This window comes from Jatropha curcas, chromosome 5, assembly GCF_041381405.1.
Source record: "Jatropha curcas cultivar XTBG-Jc1 chromosome 5, XTBG_Jcur_1.0, whole genome shotgun sequence".
NCBI classification, from domain to species: domain Eukaryota; kingdom Viridiplantae; phylum Streptophyta; class Magnoliopsida; order Malpighiales; family Euphorbiaceae; genus Jatropha; species Jatropha curcas.
In genome coordinates this window covers 23930326-23945380 of record NC_143155.1, presented here as the reverse complement: position 1 = coordinate 23945380, position 15055 = coordinate 23930326, and the positions used below count along the sequence as shown (strand labels likewise).

At 30.5% G+C, this 15055-nt stretch overlaps 1 long non-coding RNA gene across 1 annotated transcript; it reads right to left on the bottom strand.

Moving 5' to 3' along the window:
• Nucleotides 1-993: 993 nt before the first annotated feature.
• Nucleotides 994-10873, bottom strand: LOC149496432 (uncharacterized). The gene is made up of 7 exons (XR_016320868.1): nucleotides 10438-10873; nucleotides 10095-10221; nucleotides 9323-9404; nucleotides 3151-8513; nucleotides 2808-2934; nucleotides 2037-2118; nucleotides 994-1227 (listed from the first exon to the last, which is right to left on the bottom strand). It is a non-coding gene; the product is annotated as an uncharacterized LOC149496432 (long non-coding RNA).
• Between the last annotated feature and the right edge of the window lie 4182 nt (nucleotides 10874-15055).

Sequence of the window (15055 nt, the reverse complement as noted above, 5' to 3'; positions counted from 1 at the left end):
AAGGATTAAATTTTATTTAATCACTGAATGCATGGGTTATCCATAGACCATGTGCAATGTAGGCAGCTCTATTTCCCTTTTATCTTATCATAATAATACAATTCCTTTCTACTTTTTCTTTTGTGACTTCAAAAGTTAGGTCATTACTTACGATTTGTAATCTGCATGTATTGAATTATTCTGATAAAGTTTTGCTACATAATGGAAGATACTATTAATAATTTATAAATCTTGTGGGAAATAAATACCTAAAAAAAAAATCTGATATAGAAATTGACAATCTATATATTTTACGTTGGAAAATTAATTCTTTGCGAGAGAAAAGACACATCATCAAGAAATAGGACAACTCAGAACCTTCGACTGTTTCTTTAATTGTTTTAAACCATCGTATCCTTTTAACTAATTTATAATTTATGTTGCTTTTATTTTTTTTAATAACTTCTAATGTTTCTATATTTTATGTAAAAATAAAGAGGTGAAATTGGTAAAAGGAAAAATGATATGGCTGTATTTATTATTTACAACTAGTTAGGATTTTAATTAATCAATTAAACGTTTTGGTCAATTCGGGTGGTAACTATAAGGTCAATAGCATACTGGATTTGTTCGGTAAATTTAATTGTTCTAATAGATATCAGATATTTTAATAGTTGTCAGTTGTTTTACTAGTGGTTAACTCTTTTTTAAATGTTAGCTATTAGTGGTTAATGATTATATAGCGGATTAGAATAAAAGTTTTCAGTATAGATAATTGTTTGATTAGCTGTTTAATGTAAAATGACAAAAAAGAGTATGAAAGCTAGGAATAAGGTAAAGACAAGTGGGTGTCAATAAATAAATTATAAACGCTAAAGGTGAATGAATATAATCTTTCATAAAACAGTTTCAAACTCTAAACGGTAAGGTAATGTCACGACCCATTTCCATGGACCGGACCGGCACTAGGACCTGGGTGGGCTTAAGGCCCCCGAAGCCCGTAGTAAGCCTAACTTATTTAAATCTCACTTTTTATTCATAATTATGGATTCAGGCCCATTAACATTTTATACATATGCATCCATAATGCAGTTCATATACTTAATATGGACTTTTACTATTTGTTTACAACCCAACTGGAATACAATTGCGGAACTCTACCTTTACATTCACATCGTTATTTCTATCATTAACAATCTTCTACAATAAGTGTCTCAACTCCATAGGGCTTTCCTTTCTTTCTATTACCTGAAAAAAATAGTAGGCAGGGATGAGCGCCAAACTCAATGAGTAGGGTTAGATAACCCTCTCACCCCACACAATCACACAGATGCTAAAATATTTTTATCCGGTTACCGTTTAATTATATGATCATGCACTTTGTCACACAAATGGCAATACAACAGCAATCACAAGTATTATCACCTTCATATAATCACATCACGTGGAAATTAGTCAATGGCACCACCTGAATCCCCAGCGAGCCGTCCTCACACATGGCTCGCCCTCTCATACATGTGCACCAGGGAGCCGATCCCCCATACGGCCAACTGGTCTAATCCTCACTGACCAGTCCTCTCATTGTTTTTCTATTCTCTCTTTTCTTTTCCATACCAACAGGAGGCAACCCGGTGGTCTCCATCCAATCTAGATCATCAAGTGCTCACAACAGGAGGCCACCCTGCGGGCTACAATCAAATCTAGATTATCAGGTGCGCAACAACAAGAAGCCATCCTGTGGTTTTCCATATAATCCATATCATCAGGTGCACACGGGGGCGCCGATCTCCCATTTTCCCGGCCGACGGTCAAATTCCATATCATATCATATTCAGGATCCATATCACAGACCGTCCTCACAAACCCATGGTGGTCCACGTCATCCCAATTCCACACAAACAAGGCACAGTATATTCATAGCACAAGTAATCAAACAATTTTTAATATCAAAGAATAGTGCATCATAATATGGCAATTCAACAAAATAATGCATGATAACATTTAGCCGTGAATGCATGAATGCAGGCGGATGATGCTAGTTATCTAACACTACTCACAGTTCTTTATTGTCCTTTAAAAGGACTGCCTTTTTAGCCACATGCTTCCAGCTTTTGTCCTCGCATTTTGTATTTTATAAGCCTTTAAAATAAACAAGAAAATTCTAAATAAGAATTTTAATTCAAAAACTTATATTTCACATTCGTTTATTTATTTTGGCTACCGGTCATTTAATTCACTTGTTATATATGCATATATATATCTAGGTTCTCTCATTTATATAAATAACTATTCTAATTTATAACCTTCAGATAAAATCTCTAATTATTCGGTGAGAAATATTATATAATGATAATTCTAATATTGTATAATATTTCTTAATACCTCAAATTTTCGTCGTCACTACTTCTTAAGAATAACTAATTTAATTCTTCATTAAGTGTTTTATTAAAAATTCGACAGCATTTCCTCTATAAACTGGACTATCCAAATTTTTTTCAAATTTTCACAAATCCACACACACAGCCCATCCATCGGGCAAATTCATATCCACTAATCCCGTCCGCCATATCCATCATTTATTCGGTCACTTAATTCACATAATCCATTATAATTAATTGTTCTATAACTATTTATTTGTTAATAAAATTCCTAAAATTTATTATTAGCTAGGAATATATTTTTTTTTGTACCAACCTTATAGTTATAATTAATATTCATAAAATCTATTTAATAATATTTAATTTAATTTACTTAAATACTTAATTAAGTTCATTAATTAATTAATTCAGAATTTATTCAAAAATTGCGGATTAAGCTTTAGAGTGTACCGATTTAAAATCAAATTTCATTTCCGTGTTCCGCACGAAGAGGAGAGCATTCTGTCCCTTGAAGTCTCGCCGGCCGGTCGCCGGACCGCCGCCGCCGCCACCGTGCACGGTGGCCGGAAAATTTAACCTTCACCAAAATTGACAAACAATACATCATTTTATTCGTTTCGATGAGAGGATCACTAATATGTGTTCAAATCAAGGTGGGTGTGAACCAGTTGGCCGGAAATTGGGCGGAAAGGTTCGGTGATACCCATTTTGGGTTTTCCGATTTCGGCTATTACAGTCGACGAGGAGGCCATCAAATGAAAGAGGAAGAAGAGAGGAGTCATTTGGTACTCACCTTGTGTCCAAGGCTTGCCTGAAACGGCGTGAATCGTCGGAAAAAGGTGTCCAAAACTTCAAGCTCTTCCCCTTCAAAATAGACACAATTTCAGTTCAAATCTAAGCTATAATCTTCTTCCTCACGTTGAGTAGATATTTTTAGAGTATTCATTTGCTGAATTTGGTGGCCGGAGGAAGGAGATCGAAGGAGAGGAAGGAGGAGGAGGAGGAGGAGGCCACGCTACTGGAGAAGGAGAAGGAAGAAAAGAAAAGAAAAGAAAAAGAAAGAAAAAGAAAAGAAAAGTGGGCCGATCCGGTTCGATTCGAACCGGTTCGGTCTGATTCAGTGATTTGGTCTCATTTCGTTTGGTTTTTCGAGTTTTCCAATCGATTTTCGGATCCTTCGTGTGGTTCTCGACAAATTAAATTGATTTTTAGATCCGGTTTAATTTATTTTGATTATTTTAGTTAGGTTCTATAACATTCCTTCAATTTACTTAATGTTAATATTAATAATCATATATATATATATATATATATATATATACATTTTTTTTTTTTGATAAATTTCGATAATGTGTTTTGGGCTTGAGCCCAACTTCGTAAACTTGGGCTTGAATTGAGGCTATTTTATACTTGCAGTCCACATGATTAAAATTTCTGATTTTTGATTTAATAAAAATTCAAAAGTTTCGAAAATAAGAATTCGGGGTATTACAATCTCCCCCCCTTAAGACAATTCGTCCTCGAATTGAATCTAGTGGGAAAGAATAAGAATGGATGCATGGGGAATTTTAAAGTCACAAGAAATTGCTTCCACTACCAAGGAGACAGCTCAAAAGCGAAAATACAGATCGAGGAAAGGCAGTGAATGGGGTATTCGGGTTGTACTTCTACAGCCAATTATCATATTTAGAATAAAATTTCGTTCAAGCTACATAGTACCACCTAGCTGTAGCTTATAAGGAGTTTTATTACATTAATCTTCAATACTATCATCGTTCGGCTATTGGAATCTTTAGAAAATCGTTCTTTAAATAAAAATCTTATAATTAATCGAGTTTTTCAATAAAATGCTTAATATATATATCTATGTTCCCCAAGATTATTTAATTTCATTTGAAAATTAAATTTTATTACGCATTCCTTTATGAAATCCAAATATATAATGTAAAATAAATTTGAAATTTAATTTATTTATTATAAAACTTGATTTATTTAATTTACATATGTTATGACTAAATATTTGCTTAATCAAAGTTGAAAAACTATTACTATAATCCAAAATTTTAAGATTTTTTTTTTTTTTTTTTGTTTAATTCCCATTGTTTATAATATCGCAGGGTGATTCCAGCTCACTCTAGCAGTTCTTTTTTTTTTTTTTTTTTTTTTTTTTTTTTTTTCACGACTTATCCGATTACTATTGTTTCAATCTAATCTTTATTATTTTCTTAAGTCCCGATCTAACGCTTTCTTACAATTTCGACATCACACCAATTAAGAAAACATCAATAACTCAATTTCTTTCACCCAACTCTGCGTCAACTAAATAATTTATTCGTTTCCATATGAAAGTTCAATTTATGCCTTAATTATGAAATGATAGCAAGGCCCTAATTAGCCCTTATAATACTTAAGCTAATCGTTAAATTTTTCCATCCAAGTTTTAAAATATAGTATCAATTTATTTATCTCATCCTTACTTATTTATGTCTAGCAAGGTATTTATGATTTCCTTAAATTTATCCATGTAACCTTATCATTTCTAGTTTCTCAGGTTAGCACACTGCCACCTGGTATTATTATCTAGACCTCGACTGAGTTCTGGTCCTTCCTCCTTTCGCTGACATGTCAAAATTTTTATCCATTACCTTACGATTCACTTCACTAGCTTCTTTTATTCTCTTTTCTGTAAGGATTTAAATTTATTAATTGTTATACTTATTGAAAAGCCTGAAGAAATTAATTGCCACATATTTCCATTGAACTCCAAAATATCCTCTAGAGTTAAATACTTTTCTTATGATCTCATAAATTACGAGAAAATTTAAATTTTCACATCAAATCTCTTTAGTTCTGATTTGTCACAATTTACTACAGTTAAAAAGGTATAGTACTAAAATTTTCAATTCTAAATGTATCTATTTCTAAGTTTTCTTGATTTGTATTTCTTATTCTTGAGAAAATTTCCATTTTAATGAGTTCATTTATAATAATAGTCTACAACACTAATTATCTCATATCAGGCATTTCATCAAATGTGTCTACTAAAGATTTTTGAGTAACTTAAGAGTCCTCATTTATTCATATTTCCACTATACATTGTTTCACCGTTATAAATTATTAGATTAATTGTTTATTCAAAATTCGACTAATGAGTTGACAACTACAGCCTAGGTTGACCATCCTATGGGTAACTGACTATTTAAAAACTTTCAAAATAATTTTCCTTTCCAACTTTTAAAAACATCGGCATGTCACTCACACAAAACCTTGAAATTCTTTTAATAGAAATTTGCATTTACTTTTATTTTAAACCAGTCTCAATCGTGGTATAAAAAAATATTTTTATAAAGTTTGAAAATCAACACTCATTGTATTTTCTAAAACCTTTTGGTATTTAACAAAAATGAATTGTCTATCTCCACGAGGACAATCCTTAAATCATCTAGTTCCAGTCTACTGTTACATATTTCATCCCTAAATGATCCTCTTAAACCAAGAATATTCTAATCTCCATCATTACTATTCCTTTCGCTATTACTAGTCTCTCAAGTAGACTGGTCCACACCTTAAATTTTCCCAAAAGTTATTTTCAGTAGTGATTTATATTTATATTTATATTTATATTTATATTTATATTATTATTTTATCTTTATTTATTTCGTTACTTATTTTATCATCATTTTTTTTTTATATATATATATATGTATATTTCTTACATCTGAATTTTACTTCTTTCCCAATTTGTTTCTAATTATTTATTCTAGTATTTCACAGTAGATAAATTAATTGATCATCATTGGCTTTTCTATTATTTAACATCCCCCTAGTTCTATCCAAGTTCTTTAGCTGTTTGATTCATTTTAATCTTTCTTTTATCATTCATGTCTCCTTAGTGTACCCAACCTCATTTAAGTCCTATCCCTGAAAGAGTTTAATGCTGGGTACATGAATCTATGGCGTGTAACCGTTATTCTACACAAAATTTAATTCCGTCGTAAGGTCATTATTTCTTGAATTTCTTATTCTAAATTTTTTTTTTTTATCTCTACTTCATCATTATGAGTTATCTTTGACCTTTATTCTGTTCCAAATTTATTAACTTTTATTTTATTTTATTTTAGCACCTCGATCTAAATTTGTACTTAATTCTTTAAAGCAGGTTTTATACACGTTTCTTATCATTACCTTAGATTAATAAATGGTATTAGTCCTTTCTACATAACTCTCTACCTAGATACATCCAATTTCCTTAATTTATTAAGCTTCCTACAGCATCCACGTTCCTTTCCCCATTCATTCCCCATTATTCATCATCTTCTACATTCATTTTATTATAATAGATTTATGAACTTAGTCTAGCCCTTTAAGCATCCTACATGTGCTAGGATCTTAATTATATAATATCTAATACACTTACTACACTTTCACCTTATAAAATTTTAGATTATACCAACTATCCCTTAGTTACACATTAGTTCCATAAGTCTATTATCGATTCAATCTAATTGCTCATTTTATTATAAAAGATTCATAATTATTTCATGGCTTGTAATTACTTCTATTAACTATTAGTCAATCTTTTCCATATTAATCAAATTTTCGATTCAAACTTTTGCCCAATTATTTACCAACCAATTTTACTTTTAATTCTATATTAAAACACCCAAAATCTTACCCTTCATACTAGTTGTGCAAAGGAAGTTTTACCCATTTCCTTATTATATTCTGCCTCACCTCAATATGACCTATCCAGTTAAAAATTATTTTCTTCATATTTAATAACATAATTAGTTTACCTTTGTCTTTTATTTTAATTTCATTGCTCTATTTAAATTCTATATATCGAGATTCACCTCAATCAATACTTTTTAAGACACAAATTATTATTTCCACGTCTAACTCTATTTAATTTTTCCAATAAGTCTCTATCCTCCTTAATGTTATGCTTAAGTAAGTTACAAATTTTCTCTTTACATCCTTAAGTTTCGCTTGGTTAATTGAGGATTTCTTGTCTAGTATGACTATTTGTCCTAAATCTTTCTTTTGCTAACCCTTAATTTAATGTACATTACAATTTTCACTTTTTATTCCCTAACAGTAACATTTCTAGAATTTAATCTATATCTTAATTGAAATTTTAATTCAAATTCATATTCTATACCATTTATTATTAATTTATCAATATTAATTTCTATAGGCCTAATTTAGTCCTCGGGATAGACAATATGATAAAATAAATCAAACATGCAATCATTGTAAATAATTTAAATTCTAAAATCAGATAAATTTTTTTTTGACATGCCGACAAAACAATAAAACCAAGCAATTAATTGCAACTTCAAAACAATTTCCAATAAGCAAATAATAAAACATGTTTCTCAAATCATAGTTCAAATAAATTTACTTTCTTATTGTCTTTAAAACTCCGAATTCTTTTCTAAATAATTTCAATTTTTTTTTTCTTTTTTTGAAGCAGTGTCTCTTGTCGAATCATGGTGTAATGGGTGATCAGGCCATTACACCAATTTCCAACTGATCTTCTGCTTCAAAATAGATGGAGGGGATTTAGCAAAACTCGAAATGTTTATTTTATAAACGTCAGTTACCCGGACCTTTTTATGATTTACTATTACTTATATACATTTAATTCTCATCCTAAGTTTCATATAGATTTCCTTCCATCCTCGTGCACGATGCGTCCACCGGCACTAAAATGGAATTCAATCCAGACTACACCTCCTTTGTTGGTTACGGCCGATCCCAACATAGGAGCTCTCTATTTAATTTCCTATGTTCCGCAATTGATTCCTAAGGCCCGACTTATGCTCTGATACCAACTTTGTCACGACCCATTTCCATGGACCGGACCGGCACTAGGACCTGGGTGGGCTTAAGGCCCCCGAAGCCCGTAGTAAGCCTAACTTATTTAAATCTCACTTTTTATTCATAATTATGGATTCAGGCCCATTAACATTTTATACATATGCATCCATAATGCAGTTCATATACTTAATATGGACTTTTACTATTTGTTTACAACCCAACTGGAATACAATTGCGGAACTCTACCTTTACATTCACATCGTTATTTCTATCATTAACAATCTTCTACAATAAGTGTCTCAACTCCATAGGGCTTTCCTTTCTTTCTATTACCTGAAAAAAATAGTAGGCAGGGATGAGCGCCAAACTCAATGAGTAGGGTTAGATAACCCTCTCACCCCACACAATCACACAGATGCTAAAATATTTTTATCCGGTTACCGTTTAATTATATGATCATGCACTTTGTCACACAAATGGCAATACAACAGCAATCACAAGTATTATCACCTTCATATAATCACATCACGTGGAAATTAGTCAATGGCACCACCTGAATCCCCAGCGAGCCGTCCTCACACATGGCTCGCCCTCTCATACATGTGCACCAGGGAGCCGATCCCCCATACGGCCAACTGGTCTAATCCTCACTGACCAGTCCTCTCATTGTTTTTCTATTCTCTCTTTTCTTTTCCATACCAACAGGAGGCAACCCGGTGGTCTCCATCCAATCTAGATCATCAAGTGCTCACAACAGGAGGCCACCCTGCGGGCTACAATCAAATCTAGATTATCAGGTGCGCAACAACAAGAAGCCATCCTGTGGTTTTCCATATAATCCATATCATCAGGTGCACACGGGGGCGCCGATCTCCCATTTTCCCGGCCGACGGTCAAATTCCATATCATATCATATTCAGGATCCATATCACAGACCGTCCTCACAAACCCATGGTGGTCCACGTCATCCCAATTCCACACAAACAAGGCACAGTATATTCATAGCACAAGTAATCAAACAATTTTTAATATCAAAGAATAGTGCATCATAATATGGCAATTCAACAAAATAATGCATGATAACATTTAGCCGTGAATGCATGAATGCAGGCGGATGATGCTAGTTATCTAACACTACTCACAGTTCTTTATTGTCCTTTAAAAGGACTGCCTTTTTAGCCACATGCTTCCAGCTTTTGTCCTCGCATTTTGTATTTTATAAGCCTTTAAAATAAACAAGAAAATTCTAAATAAGAATTTTAATTCAAAAACTTATATTTCACATTCGTTTATTTATTTTGGCTACCGGTCATTTAATTCACTTGTTATATATGCATATATATATCTAGGTTCTCTCATTTATATAAATAACTATTCTAATTTATAACCTTCAGATAAAATCTCTAATTATTCGGTGAGAAATATTATATAATGATAATTCTAATATTGTATAATATTTCTTAATACCTCAAATTTTCGTCGTCACTACTTCTTAAGAATAACTAATTTAATTCTTCATTAAGTGTTTTATTAAAAATTCGACAGCATTTCCTCTATAAACTGGACTATCCAAATTTTTTTCAAATTTTCACAAATCCACACACACAGCCCATCCATCGGGCAAATTCATATCCACTAATCCCGTCCGCCATATCCATCATTTATTCGGTCACTTAATTCACATAATCCATTATAATTAATTGTTCTATAACTATTTATTTGTTAATAAAATTCCTAAAATTTATTATTAGCTAGGAATATATTTTTTTTTTGTACCAACCTTATAGTTATAATTAATATTCATAAAATCTATTTAATAATATTTAATTTAATTTACTTAAATACTTAATTAAGTTCATTAATTAATTAATTCAGAATTTATTCAAAAATTGCGGATTAAGCTTTAGAGTGTACCGATTTAAAATCAAATTTCATTTCCGTGTTCCGCACGAAGAGGAGAGCATTCTGTCCCTTGAAGTCTCGCCGGCCGGTCGCCGGACCGCCGCCGCCGCCACCGTGCACGGTGGCCGGAAAATTTAACCTTCACCAAAATTGACAAACAATACATCATTTTATTCGTTTCGATGAGAGGATCACTAATATGTGTTCAAATCAAGGTGGGTGTGAACCAGTTGGCCGGAAATTGGGCGGAAAGGTTCGGTGATACCCATTTTGGGTTTTCCGATTTCGGCTATTACAGTCGACGAGGAGGCCATCAAATGAAAGAGGAAGAAGAGAGGAGTCATTTGGTACTCACCTTGTGTCCAAGGCTTGCCTGAAACGGCGTGAATCGTCGGAAAAAGGTGTCCAAAACTTCAAGCTCTTCCCCTTCAAAATAGACACAATTTCAGTTCAAATCTAAGCTATAATCTTCTTCCTCACGTTGAGTAGATATTTTTAGAGTATTCATTTGCTGAATTTGGTGGCCGGAGGAAGGAGATCGAAGGAGAGGAAGGAGGAGGAGGAGGAGGAGGCCACGCTACTGGAGAAGGAGAAGGAAGAAAAGAAAAGAAAAGAAAAAGAAAGAAAAAGAAAAGAAAAGTGGGCCGATCCGGTTCGATTCGAACCGGTTCGGTCTGATTCAGTGATTTGGTCTCATTTCGTTTGGTTTTTCGAGTTTTCCAATCGATTTTCGGATCCTTCGTGTGGTTCTCGACAAATTAAATTGATTTTTAGATCCGGTTTAATTTATTTTGATTATTTTAGTTAGGTTCTATAACATTCCTTCAATTTACTTAATGTTAATATTAATAATCATATATATATATATATATATATATATACATTTTTTTTTTTTTGATAAATTTCGATAATGTGTTTTGGGCTTGAGCCCAACTTCGTAAACTTGGGCTTGAATTGAGGCTATTTTATACTTGCAGTCCACATGATTAAAATTTCTGATTTTTGATTTAATAAAAATTCAAAAGTTTCGAAAATAAGAATTCGGGGTATTACAGGTAAATATTGTATTATGGAACGCAATAATTAATTTAAATAGTGTTTCAACTCCAATAAAACACTAAACAATATTTCAAACACTGCTGCCAAACAGGGCCACTGTTGGGATGATTCACGTTATGCAATTTAGATTTATGCCCGTTCTGATGATTTAATTAAATATAAATTATTTACAATGATTTATAATTATATTATTTTTAAAAAAAATATATTTTATTGATTATTGATTATAATTTATTTTCAATGTTAATGATTTGATTATAAATAACAATATAAATAATTAAAAAGATTCATAAAAACTACTATGAAATAAATAATACATCTCTTTTTTTTTTTTTTTTTTTTGTTCTTTTACTACTAAAAAACAATAATAGCTAATCCAACTTTTCCTATAAAATAAAAACCCACGAATGCATCTCTTTATTAATTATGAATTAAAAAGCAACCGATTCACATTTTTAGCTAAGCTAAAAATATACATTGCAAATTAAACTAATATATTTCAATCAACATATAATATTATCTAAATGAAGAAAAATAATCTTTTTTTTTTAAATGAAGAAAATAAAAAGCTCTATTACCAATAATTTTTGTCGCTGCTTACAAATTAAAAAGTTGAAACATAAAAATATAATAAACGTAACAGTCATTTCCATAGTAGTCATAAGGGAAATATAATTAAAATTGTTATAAATTGTAAGAGAATGAAATTTTAAAAAGATTGAAGAAAATCAATTAAAAATATTTTTCACACGATATGATATATATATATATATATATATATATATATATATATATATATATATATATATATATATATATATATAAATAAGAAATTCAAATCAAATGAGTCAAGTATTCATTTATCCCAAATTAAACATTATAAATATTATAAATAAACTAGGTGGTTTTCACGTTTTGCACGACTCTATAATATATTTGATTTTGAATTGTAAAATATGTGTATTGAATAAATTATTTAAATTTAAAGTGCATATAATACATGGACAGTATGATTCAAATGTATCATGTAAAATTGAAAACTTTTATTCTAAGTAATGAATGAGTTATTCATGCAAATGAAAACAAAATGCTAATTTAATATTTACATGTGGCTAATTAAAATAGAGAAAACATATTACTATATAAATATGAAATACTGATGAAAAATTAGTTAAAACTTATATCTCCTTGGAGTAATAACTTGAAGCATAGAAATTCATACATAAATAAATTTGAAAAAAATAATGAATAATAAGTAAGAAATATAAGTAAATAAATTTAGAAAAAAATTATTGCAACTCATATATGATACTTTTTTAATACACTTTCTGTCCATATTTATAGTTATTTGTTTTGATTTTTTTTTTATAAAATATTCTTTTAGGCTAATTTATGAACAAATTATCATTTAGAAGTGAAGCTGGTTTTAATTTTACGAAGTGACATTTTCTATTTTAGGACCAATATGATTATTTTAAATAAAAAAATTAATGTAATAAATACAAAATATATAGTGAGTTTTTTATTTATAGGATTGATCAATGTTTGAGAAGTGGACATCAATGAAATAGCTAAAAAAATTATAAAAAATTAATTTGTTATATTTGAAATACTTAGATTTCTAATTTGGAGACTCCAGTGAACTGCCCAACAATGTTTAATACTTTCTCAATTAATTTATATATGTTATTGAAAGATTATTCTGTCATATTCAAAACATATATCATGAAATATTTGAAAGAAACATTGCTTAACAAACTCATAAATAATTAATAATAAAGGATATTAGAAGTCATTGTATTTAAAATTTTCTCATAAATTAGAAAGAGAATTTTTAATGAAAAACATTTTTTTTTTCTTCAAAAATTTACAATTTTTTCTTCTAATGAGTTAAATACAAATACTAAATATTAGAAACTCTCTCTCTTCAAAGAAAGTGTCATGTCAACATCTAACAAAAAATTTACGATTCTCCTTATTATTATATATAATGTTGTTACCTACATTCTAATTTTGCAAAGTAATTACCCTTGAGAATTAAACTTCGAAACAATTAATCTCTTAAAAAGAACAAAACAAAACAAAACAGCATTGACTATAATAATATTTATTAATTCCTTTCTCTTATGATTTTTCCAATTTTGGCAATTCCTTCTCCTATCTAATATTTCAATTCCCTCAAAATGAACCAATGTCTTGTTGATATCCATAAGTAAATTAAATTTAGTCTTTCGAATTTGCCTCTAAAACACTCCTACTCTATATACCAAACGTTAACAAACACTTATCTACCTTTCACGGGTTTTAAATTATTTAAAATTTGTTATATATAATTATTACGTCATGGGTACTGATTTGATTCAACTACTAGATATAGAGCAAAATAGCTAGCTAGTCTTTTTATTCCAGAACCCAGCTATCTCTAAAAACAAATCACAACTTCTTGATAAGTGACAAAAACAAAGTGTTCTCACGGAGAAAGTAACCATTCGCAGCACATCAATTATTGTCACTATTCCATCTTTTTTATTAAGAAGTGGTGGAAATTATAGGCAGCAAGGCACCACTAATGAAATGTAGAGACAAGAGACAGCTATTGTCTTCTAAATATTAAAGTATTTGTCCTACACATATTAATAGCCATCATGCATGACTTTTCTGCATGTCATATGGTGAACCCAGAAACTTCAGAGCATGTTAGGAAAAACAAAGTCAAGGGTTGATGGTTTATTAATCTTCAAAATGATTTCATTTTAATTGGACGATTATGACATTATGCACAATCAAAGAGTAATTAAAATTTGATTTAGTCTTTGCACTAAGTTCCAACAAGAATGCAAATGTGTATGTGCAATGTGCCAAGGACAATATAAATCAAGACAATAAAACAAAAACTATTAATTTGCATGAGACAATATTAATAAATAAAACACAAGTAGCTTAGTTGTAATATCATGACTGGTATGAGAGGCTAATTTACAAATTCAAATTTTTTGGGGGCCACGTTTGACTATTAGAAAGTGAGAAGATAGTTGTCACAATCATATGATATATAATGGCCAAAATCCTAGTCACTGGAAAGAGATATTTCAATTTATTAAATTCCATCCTCACACGTATCAGTAAATTTTTTTTTATTCTGTCAGTAAAATGAATTTTCAGAAAAATAAATTTATATTCTCATCTTTACATTAATTTTCACTCTCAAATATATTTATAGCTTTTTATATATATAGATAAGAGTTAAAAATTTTAATTGATTGTGATCGTATTTATAAAATAAATATTTAAAAAGGTAATTAAAAAAAAAATACTCTATGATATTTCTTCTAAGGTATGCTTTGATTATTATTAACAACCAGTGAATTTTCATTTTCAAAAATTTAATAATGGCTCAACACGCTACCGGGTGCAGCTACGCATGGTTTTTTTTTTTTTTCGTAGCCTATTAACTGTGACTTCTGTTTTCACCTTGCATGCCACGTTACACAGGCTAATGGGTATGAAGAGGCCAAAAGGCCCATACAATTTGTGTTTTCATTTTATGCCACGTACGTCGTACGGTGCCTTGAAAGATGATGATCAACAAACTACCGTACAGATGGCCATAAAAGTTGCAAGAAAGATTAGAAAATTACCACAACGTACCTCTCATTGTGCTGCAATTGAAAAGACGCATCAAGACAACATGTGGGGTTAAGATCTACTTAGATTTAAAGTGTTTTCACTTATTTACCCGTAATCTTCCCTCTTTCTCGCAGTTTTAAAACACGTCACTTGATTCTGTACTCCGCACCTGCATCTCTCTCATGTGCTTTACGGGAGGGAGTTTTGCCACTGAAGTTCCTTTTGATATGGACCGCAATAAATCCCACCATGAAAAACCCACCACCACCAATACAATACTAACATTT